This window comes from Strigops habroptila, chromosome 5 (genome assembly GCF_004027225.2).
Source record: "Strigops habroptila isolate Jane chromosome 5, bStrHab1.2.pri, whole genome shotgun sequence".
NCBI lineage: Eukaryota > Metazoa > Chordata > Aves > Psittaciformes > Psittacidae > Strigops > Strigops habroptila.
Window position 1 is genome coordinate 25,632,944 of NC_044281.2, and position 21,484 is coordinate 25,654,427.

Genomic DNA, 21,484 nt, shown 5'->3' on the forward strand with positions numbered 1-21,484 from the left:
GTGGAGGATCAGGCACAGAGTAAGTGAATCATGTATAGCAGCTCTGACCCAAACAGATGATGATGGCTTAGAACAGGTTCCTCAGAGACATTAAGTTATCCTTGCAAAAGCAGGTCTCAAAGCCAAGGCTTATACTTTCTTAATGGCTTCATTAGGAAGAAAGTAACTGGAAAAAAGACGTGTAGCTTAAAAGGGAACAGCTTCAGCACAGTCTAAAATTTGTTCCATTTTTCAATAAAAGAAGCCAATCCTGCCTTGAAATTCATGTCCCTTCAAAGTTCAAGGAGACCTGTACTTTTGGCCGCCTCACTCAGAGCACTCCAGCCACTTATTGTATGTGGAATGCACTCCAGGGACTGACTGAAAAAATATGATTTAGTGAAAGCCTGTACCCGAAACACATCATTGGCCTCTGATCTCTGAACATTTAAATATTTCAAACTTACAAGCGGACGCTGTCATGAGGACAGACCCTGATCCCTAGCTGATTCTAGAACATCTGTTGAGGCATTTACCAAGTTAATAGATTAGCTATGAGAATCAGGCAAGTGTTTTTCACCAAAGCCAGAAAACATCAAAATCAGATTGCCCTCCAAGTCTTTCAGCACAGGCAATCGAGTTAGAATGACTCATAGAGTCTAACAGATAATAAAACACACATAACATTTGCTTTAAGGTACAGGTGGGGATATTTTGTACTGTGCTTAGGAGAAAGAAAAACTAACTCTATTTGGGAATAGAGTAATTGAATACAGATGGGAGGAGGCAAATGAAAGAATTTAGCAAATATCTCAGTGGAATAGCTAATGGGAACGAGACAGAATAGGAAATTAAAAATTATTCGAAGCAGATGGACCATTCTTTGAGTTTTTTAAAATTTATTAGGGCTGCGAAAAAAATGTGTCTGTTTATTTTCCACAGCCATGAAATTAATGACTTGGTGAGTTGTGCTTGTGCAATTTTATGACTGCCATGTCATTTGTCATAATTTGGGTGCTGTTTGATATGGATTTATGAATATTTCCTCCCCCCCGCATGATTTATGGGTGTTGGTCATATGTGAATTAGACTGTCACCTTTAGTATGAAAAAGTACAAATGACAGATTACAAAAAAAAAAAAAGTGCTCAAGTCCTTAGTGCTGGAAAGCAGAGTTCACAATCCCCTCCTCTGCTGCTTCATTGGAAGTTTTTGTTTGGAGCTGACAATTAAATGTTTGGACTTGAGTCAAGCATATGGGAACATTGAGTATAGATCTGAACTCATCTGAACTTCACCTGTGAAACTCAGCTTGAGTCATCCTTTCCTTGTTCTGTTCACTGAAGAAAAAAAAAAACCACTACTTGCCATAGTAACAACTGATTGACTGTGCCAGAGCAGCAAGTTGGCCTGGCAAATTTGCTGTCTTGTTTCCAGTAGTGGTTAGCTCTGGGTAAAGCTTCCATGAAAAGTGAAAATAATCTTACACAACGTGTCTAGTTATGCAGCACTGCATAGTTGAAGGAGTGAAGTCAGACATACAAACCAGTCTGAACTTTTGCAATAATCACAGAATCATAGAATGGTTTGGGTTGGAAGGGACCTTAAAGATCATCTAGTTCCAACTCCTCTGCCATGGGCAGGGACATCTTCCACGAGAATAATAGTATCTGAGGTTTGGATCCAAAGCGCTAAATTTCATACTGTTATCACTTCTACCAAAACTATTAGTATTTGCCATTTGTTTTGCAACATGTACTAACAGCATGCACCAGTTTAGGACAGGAAAAGCACAGTTGCTCCTGGATTTGAGCCACTTGACTTCAAGCATACAACTGAGGCACCTAAACTAGTACCTAATCACCTGAAGTTACCCCATTAGTGCTGGAAGGTGATATGCACCTCCAGAGGGCAATTCAGCCCAAGTGTCTTCATCCATTGACTATGCAGGCAGACTAAAACGGCAACCCTTCTTACTTTAGCTCCCCAGTTTGATGCAGAAAGTCATGAGAGCCCAGCATGGGATACAGTTTTAAAAAGACGAAACAATACACCTTGCATGACAACAAAATATAGCTGATCATCTTTCATGCTGAGCTAGCAAATGTTTCCTTTATGGGGGATATGACTGGTTCATTCTATGGTTCTTAGACAACCATATGCTGAAGCCCGTTTACCGAGGCCCAGACAACATTGCTTCTCCAGTGGGAGGCTGATAATCCTTAGTAGTAAGTGTCTCTGCAGTTGCGAGGAAAGAACGGACTATTTTGCAGGGAGCCACGAGGGCAGTCTTTGCATGTCTGGATAGCACTTATCTCTAAGGGTAATTAATCTTTTTTTTTTTTGTTCACAGTCAAGCAAGAACCTGCGTTAGCAAACCAGTGGCATGTCTGCTGTTGTAATGGTATCTGAGATGCTTTGCAGTGGTGTCATGCAGCTTCACAGAACTGGAGTTTCTTGCAAAACTAAACCAGGATCACCTATATTGAATTCAAGAGTGAGGTCCAGTGATCATAGCTGACTCATCAGGAAACTTTCACATCTATTGGAGAAAGCTCTGCTCTTCAGTTACGGTATGTTGCTATATATCAGAAATACCCAATTGCTTGGGCCAAAGAAACTTGTTTCCAACTAGCACATCTAATCAACTCTTTCCCAGGCTCCTAAGTTAATTACACTGTGCAAAAGTAGCTGACTGTTGCCTGGCAGTTCAAAGGTGAAAATTTTTCAGAATTCATAAAACTGAAAACAAAATCGGTTTCAGTCAGATATAAAATATTTTGCTTAAATGAAAATAAGATGCTCTGCTTGGGATCTACCTATGTTTAAGAAGGTTTTTTTCTTACTTGAAAAATGTATCCAAACCAGCTCCTTTTGATTTTTTTTTTTCGTAAGAAATATTTTTTTTTAATTACCAAATGTGAATCATATCAGGTCAAGTATTTTGAGATTTGTTCCTTTATAGAAATGAGTGAAAATGAAGCAAACTTGCAGAACATTTGTTTCACTAAGCCTGCATTCATCCACAAAAATGTTTTGATCAAAACATTGAGCCTAGATTAATTCTCTTAGCTACTTTTCTATTTTTTCACTTACTGGATGGATTGCCTTGTAATTTTTGCATTATGTTCTGCTGTATTTTGAAATCAGTGAATTAAATATGAAATTCTTTTCTGTAAAAACAATTATACTAGTTTTTGCGGTTGAGAGAGGGGAGAATATTTGCTGTTGGGTAAGAGTAGTGCTCTCACTGAGCTTAGATCAAAGCTGTTTTAACTGTATCTGGCGTTTTAAAGGCCAGCCTGCTCATACCCTGTTACCATAAAGAAATTTGCCAGGCAGGCAGGTGTCTAACTATACAGGCAATCAGATTACAGAGGAAAGTAATCATGATTTCTGATTTTGAGCATAGCTTGCCACATTAGCACATGTACTTTGGAAAAGAGGCAGAAATAATCAGAGAAAGATAAGGACAAGAGAGATCATTTGAGCTAGTACAGTTCTAATACGGTAGTAAATTTTATGTAGCTTTTATTAAGGTATTTTGTTTCTTATATATAAAAAAAGGTCAAAGCTATCTGAAAATGAGAAAATCCCTGAGTTTGCTTTAATTCGTTTTTAAGAGTTACTGAAATGCAGCAATGTGTTTCTTGGAGGCACCGTTTGCACACACATGTCTGCAACTCTGAGCAGCTCACAGCTGCAAAATTTCTTTAAGGCATGCATGCTTGGCTTTGACATGCTGAGATTTATGGTGAGATTTAAGTTCTTGTACCAATGGTGACGTTTCCTGAATAGTTTTCATCCAGATGGTCTCCGAGAGGATAAGGTTTAACAAGATTTATTCACTGAGAGGGGGCAACGTGAATTAAAATTACAAAGGGTACTGTATATACCCTACTTCTTTCCCATTCACTGTCTCATGAAATGTAGAAAATCCTCTCTCTCCATTCCTCCCCAAACGAAGTTAAATGGGGTCACTTCTTTCAACATCGTTCCACTCTGAGCAGATTATGGCTCTGGCAAACAAGTGCTATTAATTTTGTTAGGGTGGAGGAAGGGGTTACCACCTGTAATGTCTACCCTGCCGCTTTGCCACAGCCTTCCACCCTACTAGTGGAGGCAGCAGATGTAAGCAAGTGACAGTTTATCAACTGTCATAGTTTGCAGACCATTGGCAGCTAAAATTAATGTGCTGGCTCTGAGCTGTATGGATGAGGGCTGGACCATGTTGCTTTCTGGTGGCTTTGTTTCAGCTTCTGGTGGGGGACCACTGCAGACAGCTGGAAGAGGTAACCTCTTAAGCCATTACCACTAAAACCACAACCTCTCTGACTGAGCTCCAAGTCTTCAGCCTTTGAGAGCTGTTAGGACTAACAACACTGTTTGGGGTCCTGGAACTGTATCTTCAATGGGTTGTAGGCTCAGTTAAAGTCAGTGGAGTGTCAGTGCTTTGTGCAGGCTGCAGATCTAAGCATGGTAATTCAAATTGTGATAGCTGAACCTAGATTTTCTGGAAATTGCATGCATTTTGCAAACAAAAGAACTGATGTTATTTCATATAAAAACCTACAAGGTTATGGACACACAGTGAAACACGCTTAACTGCTGCAAGAGAAGTATCTTCACCAAAGAAAACTAAAAGGTATTGCTCCCATGCTTAAAGTTAAATGCTTTGTAAGCATTTTGTTGGACAGAGTCAGATGATTCATTGCTTTCTGGGTTTGTCTTTTTAAAATACTATTAAGTCATAATGGAAGTTCTAGTACTATAGGCTTATTTAAGTTCAGATTAAAAAAATTGGCGGGTATTAAAAGTTTGGTATGTTTTGTTCATTTGTTGTTTTCTTCACTTGCAGGCTGATTTTTTTTCCCCCATATCTTGAAGTATTGAAAGTATCTTATCCGTCAATAATTAGGTTTCTTTAGCAGGATCGACATGTTTCACTTTGAGTATCTTTGAATCAAACCAAAACTCCACTTCATCCTAGAGGAGCATTTATAGAAATATACACTGTCCTGTTTGATAATCGGGGGGGGAAAACCAAACCCAAACCAAAAACTTTTGTCAGCATATTGCATTTAACACTTTGAGCATGTTCAAGGTTTTGGTTGGGGTTTTGGTTTTGGTTTGTTTTGGTTTGTTTTTTCATTATGCATTGCTATCTCATATTATTTGGATAAATAGCTTTCACCCATTTCCTGCTGCCAGTTGAGCTCTAACAGATGAGATCTTCACAATCAATGTCTGGTTCTGAGTCGATCAGCTTCTGAGTTGTCAATTTGTGATTCTTTTATTTTTGAAAGGTAGCTACACAGCATTTCATGAAATCATCTGCCCTTTATATTGTCTCAATTTCGCCAGCCTTAAGTATAGGTACTGAAAATCATCAATTGCTTTCAAAATCTTGGGCTGAGTGAACAACATCTTTTTAAAACATTGGAAGAAGACTTAATGATTGTTCTTCATGGCTAAGAACGGACAGTCTGAGTAAAATGTAAAAGGGTTAATGATTGTAATAGGCCTCATTGTATTGTTGCAAGTTAAAATTACGCCTCTTGCTGCAGGGCTTGCATTAATATTGTTTGAAAGAAGTAGCATCAATGTACTGTAATAGACTTTTATTAATAGGCTAGCACAGTCATCAGTCTCTGGGTTGGTGTGATGGTTGAATACAGTGAACATGAGTGTCCTGACAAGCAAGTAACAAAATCTATCAATCACTTTCAGCATGAAGATGCTGTGATAATTATGTTTACAGTGGTAATAAAATATGGATAAATAAAGCATTCAAACGCATGGAAACGTTAGGGTCCATTGTGAATATCCTATGAAATATAAAAGATGGCATCACCATAAATTCACCCAGCTGTGTAGACCAAGGTCATTATTCTCTTGACCCATCTTGCTATTTTTAGAACAAATTTCATGCATTTTTCATTCAGCACTGTTCAGTGGTAAAATCACTCCAAGACTAAAGGCTTAGGTTGCCTTCTTTTCTTGCTGTAATCAGGTGCAAGGATGTTCAGTGCCCTTCCTGTTGATGGTGCTGATGCACTCAGAACAGCAGTGTGATGGTATTTTATAACTGATGTTAGTCACTTTTTCTTTTCAGTCTTGGCCAGATAAAGAATGGGGCATATTCTGCTCCCTTTTATGCTGCTCTGTGTGGGCAGTTGACTCCATTTATTTCAGTGGAATTACTCTAAGTTTATGGTATAAGGAAAAACAAACTTCCTGGTCTAGTGGCTTCTGGTGTCAATGAGTCAAAGCTTCCTAGACTGAGAAATGATCTGTCATGTGATTGCTGGGAAGAAAAGTCCTGGAGGCTTTTTATTTTCCTGTCCTAGGGCCATGTCCCTGGAAGGACAAAGAAGTTTTATGTAGTGGAAATCCATTGCATTTACATCAAGTTTCAATCTCTCTATAATGGCAGGTTAATCTGTACTTTAGCTTAACGAAGAACGTGGCCCAGTCTCGCCCACAGTCTCACCAATCTGCCCTACATTAGACAGCATCTGATTTTTTTTATTTTTATTATTTTCAAGAAAATCAGTAAACTCAGTTTGTGAAAAAGGTGCTAGTTTGACAGTCCACAATACTGATGTCTTTGTGCTCGACTGTGGCACAGCCCTGCTCAGGCAGCAGCAGAGAAGGCTTCTCCTGCCAATGTGCCTCCACCCTGGCCTTTAGTGGGGGAGAGGTAACTTTGCTTCCCATGCTTCATTTAATTCTTGGCTCTGTCTGCTGAGAATGGCAATGGAGTTGCCAGTTGTGGCATGCACATTTATTGCTAGGAAGTGAGCCAGAACCACCAATCCATTTTGCATAGACACTGAACAGCAATGGTAAATACTTCTTGTTCATTACTAACCTAAGCCAGATTTGAACTGAAGACTTAGAGGTGAAAGACTGTCTCCCATTCCTTAATCCCCTTAACATTTCAGTCTGCCTCATAAAATTTTCTAAAAACAAATGTAAACCTTGTGTATAAAGTGAAATCCAGGAGAGAAAAGAAAATCCAGAGTGAAGACTGAGTCTGTTTTCTTCTTCAGCAAACTTCTTTGCTAGTAGTGACCCTGGAAAATTGTTCTCTGATTATTCTCTTGAGAGATTACTCTAATTTCTTGCTGCTGTAGATGGCCATATGATCAATTGTCATCAGTCACTGCCTGATGATGGGTCATTACTTACTAGTGCGTACTTGGGGAAAAAACACGTGACTTCCATTAGGAGGCAGACTGCACCTACATCAAATATGAAGTATACAGTAAGTTCTCATGAATAACATGTCAAGACTGTCCTCCTAAAGTTCCTAGCACAGAAGCTGCCTTCACAGTGCAAGAACTGAAACTAAGAAAGATTTGCAGCTTAGAGTCAGTAAAATGAGTATTCCCATAAGTACAAAATCTGATTTTTAGTTGAGCATTTCAATAACAGAGATTGGTTTTACTGAGAAAGAAAGGTAAAGCTCATTCTTTTCTGTTCTTTGCTTCAGGACCTCCTAGTTTGAGAGAGCTTTTGTATTTTAATTAATTCATTTAGTTAAATTAAGCTACAGCCAGTATAAATATTCCTTTCTTATTCTATTTCAAAGGTATGAATATGTGTATAGCACCATGGAAAATGCTGCATCTCATGGGTACTCTATTGGTCAGGAAGTCTGGATATCTTCAAGAATATAGAGAATAATTTTAGTGAAAATTTTTAAATATATTTCATATTTTCTAAACATCCTAGCAGCAATTAAAATGAAACAGACCTTCACCTGAATAAACTCCTGAGAAATAAACAATGTAAAGCAAGCAGAGCCCTGCTATGCCGAGTGGCCTTTTGAATGGATTCTGCAAGGACAACCTCTTTGCTATAAAGGTGAAGACAGTTTTTGTCTAAATCATAAGGATTTTCATTTAGCCTTTCAAAGTGAAATCTGGTAGACCAAGAGGAAGAAGGTTAGAAAGAGGTAAAATTGGAAGAAGTAGTAGGTTTTTTGGTACCAGCAAATGGAGGGCATTGAAATATATAGAGACAGGATTGGATGAGATTCAGTGTCATCTAGTCACATTGCTGCGTGTTCAGGTCTGGCACTGACTGACACTGGCTCCGGTGCATACTGTTGTAATTGAAGATATATCCATAAGCGTTATGTGAGTAGGACTGGTTTCCATACTTGCCCCGCCACTTCTCCAAAGTCTCATGTCTGCGTGGAAGACTTCTTAAGAAGAAGTCTGAAAAGAAGCAAAGGAAAAAGAAAGTTCATCCTCTGACGAGTGCTTGTGGGTACCTTTTGTGCAAACTGCCAGTAATGGCATTGGTGTATAATCACAGGCATAGATTCTTATAAAAATGTACATATTACTGGAATAACTAAATCTGAAATTACTATCTGACCACTCATTTTTAATAACCTCAAAGTCAGTGCTGAAATTCTGCAGACACGGAAGGGAACAGTCAGCTCAACCCTCAGGTCCTCATGTATGTATGCAGGCAGGACCATGCTTCAGTGCAGAGAGAAGGCTGCAGTTCAGTAGCTTTAAATTAGCTAGTTTAGTTGACTTAAGTTGCTCAGCTGTGACAGCCTGAGTCCTTCCCAAAGACCCTGCAGAAGCCTGCACCGCTCTCATATTTGAGCTAGCTAGTTTAAGGTACTTGGAGCATGTCCCCACCTTTAGGTTACAATGGAAGTTACTGCAATGAATCACAACTGCAAACATTTTGCTTGAAGCATTTATCAGCTGAGCTTTGGCCTGCTTCCTGATCGCAAATTGGCCCTGGATGGTTACTTGGAATATGCTGTGTAACACTGGAATGTACGCTTTGGACACATTTTGGGAAAGGGTCTCTTTAGGAAATACCATGGTCTCTACACCTTCCAGCTTAATGCACTACGCTCACTCATCTGTATTTATTAAGTTGTATAGGTTTAGATGGGGAATTTTATAGATGAAGTTTGAGCCACAATCCCATTGAAATGTCGGGAGAGCTTAGTTCCTCTTTCCCTTATATTACAAAATTGTATGTAAAAGCCCTTTGCAAGCCATTCTGTTTGAAGTCATTTAGGGCTATATAGATGCCAGGTGGAGTTACCAAGGGTTCCTAAGGTGGTCAGAGGCCTGATGTTCACTGAAAGTCAAAAGGATTTAGGCTTTTTTTCTGTATCCTTCAGTCACTACATTGTTTCTTCAGACACTGAAGTATGTTATTGAACCTCACCCCTAGTTTTCTTGAAATTCCTCCCCCTTACCTTGTGCACTTCTGCTGTAGATTAAAATAATCACCCCATTGCCCAGCTATAACTAAAGCAAGACTGGAGCGTTACCAATGTGTTTTCCTCTCTGGCACCATCTAGTGACTCCGGAACTAGGTTTCCAAGCACTGCTTTCTTCCCGTTGGAAAGTAAGATGTGTTTTCCTCTGGCGATAGCTTAAAATTCAGTTCAGCGCAGATGTTGCTCTCATGAAATGAACTCACCTTAGAGCAATGGTTGCAAAGCCTTTTGGGAGAAAGCTTTGTAGTTTGGCTCCTGTACTAACAGTTTAGATTCATAATTCAAGGTGCAAAACTGCCAAAGCACATAAAAAAATAATATGAAGATCTTGTTATAGATATTTTGTTACAGTAAGAATCAAGAATGGGTATGTGTGTGTGTGTCTGTTTTAAGACTGTCATAGTCTTTGAGCATCTTTCCTAGTCGTAATAAAATAGCTGGGAATGAAATGAGCATACTTAAATTATAGAATGATTCAGGGCATCATGTTGTTAATAATGTAGAGAAATGAGATATAAAAGCTTTTACTCAAGCATACCCTAAAGCAAATATAAGTAGAGCACAGAGCTATGATGCTGATTGTTTTCACAGGTGTTGGCACCATATGAATTAAATGAAGAAAAAAATGGTGAAACATTTATGACTCATTAGAATTATGTGGTTTTCTATCCTGTCGTAACAACTGAAAAAAGGTGTAATTTACATTTGCAGCCAAATGGCGTGAAGTAACATTATACTTTACTGACATGAAAAGAGGAGACTTCCAGATGACTACTATTCTGAACTTCTCTAGTTCTCAAACCCTGGATTTTCAGTTTTTCACGTGGACTTTTGAGAGCTAAAATTATTGCTCCATAAAAAAACCAAAAAGGAATATGGTAACTTTGAATCTATAGAACATGTGGTTTCAAGGAGCTAAGTGCTGTTCGCGACATGTAACACCTTTACAATCAGAATATTTCTCCTTTTCATCAAAGAATACACTCAATAGATCCAAAGAGAGCCACATCCGTGTTTTTTTAAATAAATCAAACTCTTCATCCTCCTTTTTGGAGGGTTTGTTTGGTTTTTTTTTTCTATCAGGATTGTTTTGTTGTAGATCTTAAATATTTACATGAAGGAGGTATCCTGACAGGCTGATCTATAGCAGGAAAGCAACAAATAAACAAATCCATGTCTACAGTATTTTAGATTCTGGTTTCCTGAGCTGCTAAGTGTTTATTTTTCCTATTGTAATAACTTGCATTGAAATACATTCAAAATGGAGTTCACATGGCAGCTTTCAGGCAGCATCTAATGTTTTAACAAAGCCATAATACAAGCCTCAGCTTCCTATACACTGCATAGTTGGCTAAAAAAGAAAGCAGCTGATTTATCAGAGCCTCTGTGATGTAGATGAGTCTTCAGAAAAAGAACATGTCGTACTTTGCAACTGAGACTTTTTTGCAAACACTTAATAAACCAGAAAAAGAAAGTTTTACTGGGCTTCATGAGCACATTTTTCTCCTCTCACCAGAGCACCAAACCCAGTTTGTAATCCTACTTTCATTTATTTCATTCTCCCCTGAAATTTCTCATAGCACAAACCCACTCAATTCTGGCTGGCTAATTTGCATCTCCTGGCCTGCAGTATCTCTTTAGGAGGTGAACTATTAAAAATACATTAGCCTGGTGTGCATGGTAATGGGCCAAATGCTGCTGGTTTTGAAGGCAATCTGGGAAGCCTCATGCTCTCTCTGACTCTTGATAGCTATGCAAGTAAGTTGTTTGCTTTTGCTGTCCTTGGACTTTAAAAGTTCTAGCAGCAGATGTAGGTGAGATGATTGTTCTTTTGAAAGTCTGGATTGAGAAAAGCACTTTTCTTCCTTTCCAAGCTTGCTCTAATCTTTAATGTTACCCTTATTTCTGCTCTGCCAGAATTGTGTCCTATTAGCATCCAAAAATGTTACACATAACTTTGGCTTGCTTACAGAAGATGATCCAACCACTAACATTTGCCTTCTGCAGCCGAATGCTGAAAGAAAAAATAATCCACATTTGAAATGTGAGACTTTGCTGCTGTCAGTTTCTGGAGCTGATTATTAGGACTGTGATTTTTATCTACTCACTTGTACAGTAATTAAAAGCAATTCTCTCATCAGTTATCATCCTGCAAAGCCAGCTTTTAAGCAGTGGTTGATGTACAGTTTATTAACCTAAGCCCACGTTGAAGGAAAGGTGACATAGTTTAAAAAGTAAGAATGAACACATCTGCTCTGAAACAAAGAGCTGAATATAAAATAGATGCTTATTGTTAAACTAGTGAAAATGGCAATGTGATTTTAATTGGCAAAGTAGAAGTAATCACCTGGCTTGGGCCAGGTGTACACCTTCATTCTGTCCACTCCCATCTGTGTCCTTTTTAAATGGATTATTTTCTGTGTGGATGTATGCTGTCATGATAGAGTGGGTGGTTAAAGACTTAAGGAGGAAATCAGGGAATCAATTACTGTAGCATGCTGAAGGGGAAGAGCTATTCAGCTGCCTGACAACCTTTGCCACACCTTCTAGCAGGTATTGATGAACACAAAGTCAGTTCCAAATCCAAAATATTTGATATTAACTGTGTCACCAGTCACTAAAGTTGTAACTGAGGACATCTTTATTGCACAAAAGAGATTGCACAGTAGGCAGTGAAGATCATTATATTTACCTGTGATAACTTTTGTAGATGGGTGCTGGAGACAAAACATTAGGCTAAATGAAGGCGAACTGAAAGCGTAAATATGGATCTATCACATTAGGATTTTCTTGGTCACTTACAATGATGTGGAATCTTGTGAGAATGCTCAAGGATTATTAAAAACAGGTATTTATTTAGAGAAGAAAATTGAATGTGGAGCTGGAGTCACTAAAGCATTACATGCTTGCAGAGCACAGAAACTGCTGGTGTGGTGGGGCCTGGGAAAGTGGAGTGGAAATAGTTCTAGTGTAAAGATGCAGACTGCAGCATTTACTGGTGATGTCCTGGGACATGAAGAAAGTGGGAACAGGTGAAAAGTTACTACTGACTCTGCTCCTTCAAACGGAGCTGTTCAAGGCAGTCCAGCAGAACAGCATGGTGTGTGACAGAGGCAGTAAAGCAATTTGCAATTCATGGTTGGCCAGAGAGAAAGGAGTAAGTGCCACAGGAGGTTGTGCCCACCCCCAGCCACCTTAGGAAGTGAATCAAGAACTGCTGTTTTAAATGAAACTGAACAGTAATCCCAGGAGATTTAAGAGCTGAGATCATCCAGTGGATACATATTTCACACCTGGGGATAGAGACATGCCTGAGATGAGCCAGGAAATGTATCTACAGGCCAGGAATGAATATCCAGTTGAAAGCACACATGGAAGAGTGCAAGCTGTGCAAGGAATACAGTGATTGACAAGAAACGCCTCATGAAATTCCAGCCCAGCCCTGGGAAAAGGTCAGAACAGACTTGCTAATTTCTAATGAAAGAAACTGTATGGCCACAGTAGATTACTAACCCCATTTTTGGAAGGCACACAGACAAGAACAATGATCAGAAAATGGAAGGCACAGATTTTTAAGATGTGCTATACCTCATTCACTGGGACAAAGTAAGAGACTCCTGATACTCTTCATTTAAGCCTTTAATGTTTTGGTGCCTTTAAAAACTTCTGAGTAAGATTTATGTCCCTGACAACGCACAACAGAATAGGAAGATGGCATCAGCCTTGACAGCAGCCAAGAAACTGATGGCAGTATTAGATGTATAATAAGGCTAGTTGGCCTGGTTATTTTGAACCTCATAAATGCTAAATGCTCCCATGGTTTAAATAGAGCCATGTGCTCAAGACATGGGCCTAGCAGTCCAGCTAAGCATGTTTACTAAAGCCTTGGGCAAAAATAATTGATACTTTTTTCTTTACATTTCTTAGGAAAGTAAGTAAGCACAAAGGACACAGAGGTTACGATATGTAGGAAGATATGTATGCAACTAGCCATGAAGTTATTATGAAAAGTGACAGAAAAAAAGTTGTTATTGGGTGCAGGATGTGAAATGAGTAGAACGAGCAGGAAAAATGAAACTCCTGACACCATGCTGTGACTGGAATCAAAGATTCCAGGGAATCACAGTCTGTTAGGTTAATGTAAGCAAGACAAAAAGGATGTAGTATGTAATCAACACAGAGGATCAATATGACTGATCCTTTCGAGTGTCCTCATTAATAACAGAAAACAGGTAAGTTGAACAGTATGGGGAGAACTTAATGGCATCATCATTGGCATCCAGTGTAGTTTTAGCTATTACAGAGAGGCCTGCCTGGCATTCATTTGCTTCCCTGGTGAAGTGTCAGTCTGCTTTAGGTCCTGTGTCACATCTGCTATTCCCATGCAGATGTCCTAGATGCCTTAGGGCCTCTCAAATGGCACTGGACACCTGTGCATTGGGCAGAGGAATCCTGGCCTTCGCTTTACGAAGCAGCATGCTCTTGAAGGGCCACAGCAGCATGGTAATAGCCACAGCCAAGTATGGCAGCGATGAGCAAGTTGGAGAAATCTTTAACCAGGTAAGGCTGGCTGTGGGCTTAGCCCTGCAGCTTCCTGCCTTGGCCAAGAAGGAATCGCCTGTGGGGACTTGTAATTCCCAGAGCAGAAGGGAGCTGTCAGGTTCACAGTCAGAAATGATGGAAAGGGATACAACATGTAACAGCTCCCTTTGGGCAGGAGAGATTGCGGGGGACAGCTGGGTCTCTTCAGCCAAAGAGAGGATATCACAGATAAAGATGCTTTGGGAAGATGCTTTAACAGGCAGTCAGGTGTCTATGTAAAATACCTAGAGGAGAAAGCAATTAAAAGAGCTCTAGTTGATTAAAAAAAAAAAAAAAAGTTGAAGAAAATGGAGTTAGTCTGAGAATGAACTTAATCACCAAGGTGCCCTTGAAGTTTATCAGACCACCTAGAGGTGCAATATCCTAGACAGGCAATGAGTTCTCAGAAATACCCTTCATCTAACTTTTTTTTTTGTTATTTTTTCCCTACCTTAGGACGATTGAAATGTTCTGGTTTGGTTGGAAGACTGAACTAGCTTGCCAGAGGGAATTCATAGGAAACCAGAACATTTTCCCAAAGAGAAGGTAAGGCCCAGCCACACCTTGCAACATCACATCTTTAATCATGTACCTGCCTGTATAGCAGCAGCAATATTCAGTGTTTCTGTAACATCATTCATGCAAGAATTTCAAAGCACTTCATAAGCACTAATTAATCAAACCTCACAAACACTCAGCAAGCAGCAACTTTGCCCACCAATGAAGCGTAATCACTTCTAAAATGGAACATGATGGCAGTTTGATATCGCATAACGTGATGCAACAGGTCAAGGCAAGTAAAACAGGAGCAATTGAGGGCACTTGGGAAGTACCTGTGCTTAAACAGCTTCGCAGGTACAGTGCTTCTGTTATACTAGGTATGCTTTGTGGAAATATTTGGTTAAAATATTTTTGTGAAAAAGCAATTTTTGTACTGCACCCAGAAGAACAATTGGAAATACATTTTTTAATTCCTAGTAGAACCCCTAACACTAAAGACAAATATCTACACTTTGTGGGGGGCAATCCATCAGAATGTTTTCCTCTCATAGTGGGGCCTATTGTTTCCATTTCTCTAGCTAGTGGAACCTGCAGTCCTAGAGATTATGAAATCACTCCTGTGTGGTTCTTGACCCCTGATGCTGCCAGCTGAGATTCCCCAAGGGGAGAAGAAAGCTGTGTCAGCGATGGAAGGCTCTACCTTCAGTTCCCTTACATTTTGAGGGACCACCTGGCACATGAATTATTTTAGTGCCCAGATGGGTGTCTCAAGGCCATGATCCATGGCCACAAAATCTGCTCTAATGTAGAAGCCACATAGCCTAAATCGAGGCCTTCTCTTGGCCCAGTTAAAGCTATCAGCATTCCAGTTGACTAGAATGGGAGAAAGATTGGGCTGGTTCAGTTTCTTTTTATTTCCGCCAATCCAATCTTGAGGAGTGGACTAATTCAGATATACATTGCTAATACTCTGAGCGTGTATCTTCTCAATTTAAGTCTATGTTGAACAACCTTGAACGTTTCCTGTCTATAGGCAAAGCATCCCTGTAGTTTAAGTCTCCTATCCCATTGCTTCTCATCTCTTTTGGAAGCAAATGGGACATGGCGGGGGAGGTTTGACATCATACAATAAAATTATATTGTACTTGTGTATAACAATGTGCAAACCATTAAGTAGAGTAATGAAATGCTGGAAGTTAAAACAATAAGCTTGAATGATTTAAACCTTGCTATATTTTAAACATGCAATATGTTTGCAAGAATGAAATTGGTCTTTGGGGCTGAATAAATAGTGCAGATATCCAGCCCATTTTGGAAAGAACAAGTAATACCTAGGAACGTAATTTAAACCAGTGTTGTAATTAGCCGGTCATTTCACATTACTAGAGTTCTGGTCTTGTTGTTTGGCTTTATAGATGACCCATATAGTCATTTTCTAATTATACATGATATGTTTAAAAAAACCCAACAAAAACCGCCAAACTGTTTGGATGAGAATCTTTCCTTTGGCAGAATAGTGAAGAGTAAATTATTTCGATGGATTATGTGGTACGTTCCCCGTTAATATGCCTTTGCAAACTTATTTAAAAACCCAAGATCAGGAGGCTCCTTTAACCATACCTTCAGGATTTCATAATTCTCCCTGACTTCACTTCCTGATCATGAAGCAGCACAGTATTTTCAGCCAAAACTCATCTCACCATACATCTACTTGATAAATAATGGGTGTTACTGTGAATGAAAAAAGATGGCTTCGTTCCTGATTATGGTAGAAACTGTAGAAGCAGAAACTCTGTTCTAGAAATTCAGTCAGACTTTTGCAGAACTAAATTGAGAAGCTAGAAGTACTGGACTTTTCCTTGGGACTTGTCTTCTGTCTGCAACATAGGGCATGTAAATCTTTCTGACTTTCACACTGGGTCAACCATATAATGTGCCAATACTGAGATGTAAATCAGAACTGCCGTAAGGCTGCTTTCTGTTACCATCACCTTCTTAACACCCTCAAGAAATTATTTGCGTTCCCTGGGATGAGGGAGGAGATGTTCCTAGTCACAGTTCCCTTATAACTTCACCTGTAGCAGAACAGTAAGTGATATAATGCAAAGGCAGGCATTGAAAAGTTGCCATGTGGGCTTTTTAATTTTTGTTTCCCAAACAGAGCATTCTCCGAGAGCATTAAGGTACAGCTACTTGGTTAAACTGACTTTTTATCCATTTAATTCTTGCCGATTGCTGGAAAGCAGCTGTCACTGGAGGTCAGCATCCAGCCCCAAATTTGAGTTCTATGCAATAGAGTGAGGTTTCTTCAGTAGGCTGAATTATGTCATTGATATCAGCATGTCTGCAAATGCAACACCTCAGCGAAATAATTTCTATGGAGATTCTCAATTGTGAATCCTGATGTTGTTCTGTGAAATTTTAGCTGAAGTAGCTGTTGTAAAAGGCTTTCTGAACACACAGATTTCAACCCTCTCAGTAACCCCTTTCTACCAACCTAAAAATGAAGAAAGTAGTCTTTCATGTATTTACTTCTTTTTTCATTCCGTTAGCTTTAGGTTGAAAATCTACACTTCTTATAAATTTGCTGCAATAAAAAGATACATTCTGCCTATTCATATACATGCACTAGAAATTAAAAGTTGGGGGTGAGAAATGAAAAATTCATAGCCTTGGATGTTGAGAAAGTCAGACCTGCTGTCTCCCCTTGAAGTCACCTAGGTGAGGCTTTTTGGCATAATGGAAGCATCAATGAACTTCTCTTGATTAAAAGTTTGACAGGTTGACACTACCCCCTGAACAGGAAGACCAGGGTTGAAAGAAAATTTTAATACAAACAGAATTTCATTAATACCACAGTTTGCTATAATGGGGGTCTTTTTTTTTTTTTTTTTTAACCCACTGTTATTTTTGCTTAGATGGTGTCATTACCTTTTAAAGGGGAAAGACACTATGGTTAAGCTTTGTCTCAGAAACAATGTCATACTAATGGAGTGGGAGCTTTCAAGTAAAATGTGAAACAAACTGCCTGGAACAGTTCTGATTCTCCAGGCACAAACAAAACCAGTTTTAATAGGGTGGTTCCTTTAAATGCAGGCTTTATTCATTGTGCCAATATTTATTTTGTAGAAAGAGTACAGAAATTCATTAAACAATATAAAATAATCAATATAAACAGAATATCAGAATGCTCTTACATCTCCCAAGATCCAAAAATATAGCCTCACTTCACTTTATTTACCTTCTGAGAGCTTTTTTTCTAATGTGGTAACTGTTAGACTCTATCTGCTCTGCTCAGTGTTAGGGCTGTCATGATGAAAGTGCATAAACAATATAAATAATAGTTGTTGGCACATGAAAGGAACTCTGAGTGGATTGTTCTTCTGGAATCTAACTGTCAGGGGTTTTGTTTGACTCTCAGGGATTTTTTTTTACGATTTTTTATGTTTAATACAAAAAAATCTTATAGTCTTCAATTGATTATTTGAGAAAACATCATTCTTTTAATATTTACATTGCAATTTAATATTTATAGCTTGATGCCAGGTAATTCTTATACAATTTAGTAAATATTTATTAAATCAGACTTGTTTTTAAAGACTTATAGTTTTGTAACCACTCTCTAGCACTAATACCCTTTGAAGTGGAACGTCAGCCTGCACAAGTCAGTTTCTATATTGTCTTTCCTTCCTTGTCTGCAGTGATCCCTCTTGACTTCTTTTCACTGCTGAATAGTTAAATAGTTTAATCTCTTTCAGATCCTTGATATTATCAGGTTCTATAACCTCCCACTCCATTCCCACTCATCCTCTCTGCAATGTAATATTTGCACTTGGATTTTTGACTTCTCATTTGAGATTTGCAGAGGCCTTTAAAGCATTGTTCGAACCCACGACGTATCTCCTTTTGATGCATCCTTAATTTCTCATTTATAGGAAAGTAAATTGACTTCCTGTGAGCTTACAGTCAATATTTTCCTGATATTGTTTAATTCCAAGTGTTCAATTTTTAGATGCAGTGCTTGAGATATTTACCACCTTACTTGCAGACTCATTCTAACTCTTTTTTGAAAATGTTGAGTGTTGAAGTACTGACTCACAGTGGAAAGCAAACCATGAACATCTCAGTTTGGAAAACTAAAACCAAACCATCTAAATCAATGAACTTGATACAATGCTATAAACAGCTTACCCAGTCACCAACAGAGTCAGTAATAGAACTTGGGCATCTGCTTCACATTTTCTTGCTCTTCTGCTATGCCGTTTCTCTCTCCTTAAAGCACCAGTGACAAATTAAGGAAAAGTGGACATGTGAGGAGTGTGGGGAAGAGAATGTTGAAAACAAAGCAATTCAGAGCATTTTATCCTTTCTATCCAAGTCAATGGCAGGTGTTCTATGTCCTATTACAGCCTTGATAGCGTGTTATGTTGCATCATTTCAGCATACTTGCTTTCAGACTGGATGACTAAATGTCAGTTCAGATAGCAGTTATGCAGTCCAAATGATCCACAGTTGGATGGCAGCGAGTGAACAGAGGAGTGCCCAGTTCAGAAGCCTATCCTACCATTCCATACATGGAAGGCTGCAGATATTCCAGGTTTTGTTAGTGGAAAGAAGCAGATGTACACTAGGAAATATTTTCCTGTGATTTTACAGTTCTTTTGTGATTTATTATGGGTCTACACACAATGGAGAAAAGAGCTTTTCAGAATAAGTATGAACTGTTCTGATTATCTGTCTTCCCATTTATTGACACAAAATGGGCAATAGAAAATGTGTTATGAGTAAAAAAATGTTTCACTGCATTAGGAACCATTTCTTTGCTAAAACACCCATGAAATCAGCTTCTTGACATATTCCCCAGCAAGTTAATCTGATCATGATTGGCTCTGAGTGAAATGGAAATGAGAAAATTCCAATAAGCATGTGAACATACAAACTGATTTTCAACCCATTCTGAACACAGGTTGGCTGAACACATCGCTTGTATACGCGAGTAAGTGAAAAGCTGAAGTGTATCTGAATGTAAAAGCCAAAATCAATTTGATTTTAAATGATTTTCCACTGATTTTAAAAAGCAATGGTGTGGAACTTATGTGTAAGGTTAAAAGGCTTAAATTTTATTCCCTTCAGGCTAAAGCAAGCTTATTTTTTCTCCTTTATTCAATTTGTTATTTTTTATCCCACTACTGTTTTCAAGGGCCTGTATATCACTTTACCAGTTTTAGTTAGAATTATCGGACCAACAATGCAAAGTATTTTTATACACAGAACTGAACACCAGATGGGACTCCATGAATATTATATTATTCATGGCCATTGAATTAGTGATGCCTTAAAAATAGTCTGGTCTGCTTGGTATGACCTCAGCTTTATTCTAGCTGAAGGTTTCTTTTACTTGCGTTTGTTGAGTAAGCCAATGAACTTTGATCAAAATCCACTTTGAACATAGCAAAAGCTCTTCCTGTTAAAATTCAGGAGGCTGCTGGTCAGTCTGTGATTACCATTCATTCACTAACCAAAATGATTTTGCAATACAGGATCCATTATGAGTCTGAAAATACCTGGATTCAATTTTTGTCCTTGTTTTGCCCATTCTTGGCAATCTTGGGCAAAACATTTGTTCTCTCTCAGCATTTTTGCTTCCTAAACTATAAAGTGAGAGTAATATTTTTTCTTTTTTTTTTTTTATCTTTTGTTACCTGTCAATTTAGACTTTACTATTTCTCAGCTAAAGGAATGATTTTTCTTGCAATATTTTATTATTATTATTTATTATTATTACTTTATTCTTCTTTATTGTGGAACAGCAGCAATGCCTGCTTATCATATTTGACAAGTGGATTGTAGGTTCTTACAGTACTTGGAATATTGTGGTGCTAATTGACCTGGAATTTCAGAAATATTTTATCAAACAGTGATAAGGAAACATAAGGTACTATAGCTCCTCAGGTTGGACGGACAGACACTAGCCAAGGAATTCATACTGTTCTAAGTGATTGTTGCTTGTGCTTTGGAAGATGCTTCTCAATACAGATATTATAAGGATCCATAATTGTGGTCAAACACAGGTTTGTCATGTGGAGAGTTATTCCGAAACAGAGCTGAGCAGGATTTGAATGAGTTTAAATTAAAGCAGAATAGAGCTTGCTGAATTCACTGCACAAATGTCCATGATTAAGGATGGTAAAAAATGTGTCTGTGTTATTAATTGTAGAATCCCGTATGATAAAGGATTCAAAAAACATAATCCATTTGACCGGCAGTATTTTAAATGAGGAGGAAAGGAGCTGCTTTCTGAGCCTTCTCTACATCACTGTAAATTGAAGTTGAATTTTCTCCAGAAATTACATTGTGTAAGTGTCATGAGATCATTTGTATCCTCTCTTTCAATCTCTCTCTCTCTGCATTCCAGCCTTATGGCTTCTTACCCAATGATTTAGTTTTCTATTTATAAGGCGGTTTTATCACTAATGTTTTTGCACAGTGTAATTAAAAAGCAGCTTCCTTACTGAATGCAAAGGCTCTGAGTTAGTTCTCCATATTTGATACAACCCTTGCAAAGCAATATAACAACTCTTATATTTGAAGTAAGATTAAGGATACGGCCTTTGGAAAGGATAAATTTTAAGTTAGGCTCATGTATTTATCTGTTATGCAGTGACAGTGCTTAAGTTCTTGACATTAGAAACCAACCAAGTATCTGAGGGTCTGAAATCTTAGTCAATGCATTTGTTCCTTCACTTACATTTAAAGATTCCTTGTGGTACAATATGTCAGTTTTCCAATCTGAGTATTTACTCACTGTATACTTTTCGCTACTCTTTTAAAATGTTCACTATTTTTAAAGCTTCTGTCTCTGCAACAGCAAAAACTTAATAATATAAATAGGCTACTAAAATGGTCATTTAACTAATCCAGCTTCCTTAAAGTAATACAGTCACATTAGTACTTTCATAATTTTCTTTTTTGAAAACATGGAAACTATTCTGAAAGAAATATTTGCCAAACGGAATTTTCTCAAGAATATGGTTCAAAATCTTTAGTTGGTGGAAATGCTTTAATGATTTTGTGCACGTGTATGTTTGTGTGCCAAAATACTGCTATTAAGTTGGTGTGCAGGTTTGGTTTGGTTTGGTTTTCGCTTTTATATACA

At 38.3% G+C, this 21,484-nt stretch overlaps 1 long non-coding RNA gene across 1 annotated transcript; it reads left to right on the plus strand.

The window, feature by feature from the left end:
• Positions 1 to 2,339: 2,339 nt before the first annotated feature.
• LOC115609014 lies at positions 2,340 to 20,652 on the plus strand. Its single transcript, XR_003991708.1, has 3 exons — positions 2,340 to 2,551; positions 14,284 to 14,373; positions 20,546 to 20,652. It is a non-coding gene; the product is annotated as an uncharacterized LOC115609014 (long non-coding RNA).
• Positions 20,653 to 21,484: the final 832 nt, after the last annotated feature.